Consider the following 3258-nt stretch of genomic DNA (forward strand, 5'->3'; position numbering starts at 1 on the left):
GGTCAGTGGTTCGAAACTACCAGTCGCTCCGCGGGAGAAAGATGAGGCTTTCTACTCCCGTAAAGATTTACACCCTTGGAAACCCTGTACAGGGTCGCTACGGGTCGGACCCGACTCGATGGCACTTAACAACAACAACAACATCTGGTGAAGTCCATGTTTTTTTATGTTGTTTAAAAATCATTTGCAATGAATAAGTCATTGGTCTTGCAAAATTTTATCGTATGATATCCAGCATTATTTATCACCAAGGCTATTTTTTTTTCAAACTACTTACCCTTCCTCTTTGTTTCCAACCTTTGCATTCCAATCACTAGCAATTATCAGTACCTCTTAATTGCATGTTTGATTAATCTCAGACTGAAGAAGTTGGTAGAATTCTTCAATTTCATCATCATTGGCTTTATTGCTTGGTGCATAAATTTGAATAATAGTGGTATTGACTTGTCATCCTTGTTGGTGTATGGATATTATCCTACAACAGATAGCATTATACTTCAAGCCAGAGCTCGATATGTTCTTTTAAATGATGACTGTGACACCATTGCTCTCCAATCTGTCATTCCCAGCATAGCAAACCATGTCTGATTGGAAATGGCCAGTACCAGTCCATTTCAGCCCACTGATGCCCAGATAGCCATGCTTATACATTCCATCTCATTTCTGACAACTTCCAATTTTCCTAGATTCATACTTTATAAATTCCACATTTCAATTATTAATGGATGTTTGCAGCTGTTTCTCCTCCTTTTGAGTTGTGCCCAATCAGCAAAAGACGGTCCCCATAGCTTTACTCTACGTAATGATAGTCAACTCTACTTTGAGGAGGCAGCTCTTCCTCAGTCTTATTTTGAGTGCCTTACAACCTAAGGGGCTCATCTTCAGGCACTATACCTGTCAATATTCTGGTGCTTTTCATTATGTCTCAATATCCAAGGTTCTTGCGCTATCTGACAGTGCTTCTGCTACTTATAAGATTTTCAGATTCAGAAAAAGTGGGCTCAAATCCTGGCTTTACCACCTGACTTGGCAAATCCCCTAAATTCTTTGAGCTGGCATACTCATCAATAATATAGAAATGATAATGTTTGCCTTGTAAGTAGCTCAGGCTATAAAAATCAAGAAACAGAGGAGTCTTTGTAATGTACCATAAACTATGTGTCTTGTATTACAATTGTTCATAAAGTCTAAAGAGATTTTTTAAGTTTTAAGCTTTTGTTCAAGTTCTAGAATTGGATAAATTGTTCCTAAATAGTATTATAAATAGGGAATATACTTAAGAACTTTTAAAATGTTTGTAATACTGTTTTCCTTAAAATACAGTTTGCAAACTCTAAAAACATATACATACTGCTTAAAAATATACATTTATATTTGAAAAATTCATCGGGTGCATTTGTTCCTCCATAGGCTTATTTTATAAATGCATTTTTACTTGTCCTTTGATATAACTTTTAACTGCTGTGTTTTAACCTCTCCCTGGTTCCCAGAGGAAGGGACTGTAAATATGGATACTTGGGTGAAAGTTGGGGAGCAGATGTGTGCTTGGTATACTAATGAAGGGCCTGATAAGATATCACTTTTTGCATTTTCCCTTTGGATGCTTGTGCGAGAAAGTTGAGACCTCGAGCCTGACTTTGAAAAAGCAGTTTCTAATTTACAGCCTGAACTTGCAAAGCATTTGTGTCAGACAATGCAGGCTCATGAGGGGGTGCGTTCACCCAAGCCTTCAGCGCAGCAGAAGGAGGAGCTGGGAGAACAAGTGGAACCTCCACTTGTCTCCAGGATTATACCTTAAAGGAACAGGGGAATCCAGTAGCAGAAGGCACCAACGCAGTCAGGGAGACATTATCTCTGGCCGCAATAACAGCTGCCAGCACGAAACTAAAAGTGCTTGATTTAACGTCAAAAGAAAAGGAGTGGAATTTGTGTACTCTGCCTGCTTTGTCTCCAGTTTAACAGGCTTTGAGAGAAACAAAGCTTAAGAGGAAAGTTATCAGCCTCTGTGATTGTAACATCCAAAAGGCATCTGCAGAGAGATTTATGGAGGTTAGCTGCCACCCTTGGAGTAATTAATCAAACTAGTAAAAGCATAAAAGATCTTGAAGGAGCAGGACAAACCACTCATTATATTTATGCCTGTGTTCAGGCCCCCTATGTACTGGTTACAGAACCAGTCAATATCTCATATGCAGAGGGACATTATATTGTAAATTGTGTTTCATGCAACCCTCACCCAATCTTTAATCTTGAGTTTGCACTTGACCATACAATCAGTCCCCTCCATTCCAATCTTAAAATTTATGGCCTTAGAGAATGGAATTACAAGAAAGAACACAAAAAGCATCAACTCAGCAAAGGAAGACACACAGAACAAAGAAAAGAGGCAACATCACCATAAATAAATAAATAAATAAATAAATAAATAAACAAACAAACATAATGGCAGCAATTAATCCATACCTATCGATAATTACACTGAATGTAAATGGATTAAATGCACTAGTTAAGAGACAGAGGGTGGCAGAATGGGTAAGAAAACAAGATACTTCAATGTGCTGTCTGCAAGATACACATCTAACACACAGAGACAAAAACAGATTAAAAGTCAAAGGATAGAAAAAATATATACCAAGCTAATTGCAATAAAAAACAAACAGGAGTGGCAGTACTAATCTCTGATAAAATAAACTTTAAGGCAAAAAACAGCATAATAGATAAAGATGGACATTATCTCATGATTAAAGGGACAACTGAACAAGATGAAATAACCACAATATCTATGCTCCCAATAAAAGAGCTCCAAAATATATAAAGCAAACTCTAATAGATTTGAAGAAAGAAATGGACGAATCTATAATAGTAGTAGGTGATTTTAATACACCGCTTCCAAAAATGGATAGAACAACTAGAAAGAAATTTTACAAAGACACAGAAAAACTAAACAACACAATCAGCCAAGTGGACCTCATAGATATGTACAGAGTATTCAACCCAACAACAGCACAATATACATTCTTTTCCAGTGCACATGGAACATTCTCCAGAATAGCCCATGTCTTAGGCCACAAAACAAACCTTCATAATTATACAAATATCAAAATACTACAAAGCATCTTCTCAGACCACACTGCTATCAAATTGTTGTTGTTGTTGTCAGGTGCCATTGAGTTGGAACCGACTCATAGCATCCCCATACACAGCACAACGAAACAATGTCCGATCCTGGGCCAACCTCACTACCGCTGCCACACTTGA

The sequence above is a fragment of the Chrysochloris asiatica genome, unplaced genomic scaffold (assembly GCF_000296735.1).
Source record: "Chrysochloris asiatica unplaced genomic scaffold, ChrAsi1.0 scaffold01155, whole genome shotgun sequence".
In the NCBI taxonomy this organism is placed as follows: Eukaryota; Metazoa; Chordata; class Mammalia; order Afrosoricida; family Chrysochloridae; genus Chrysochloris; species Chrysochloris asiatica.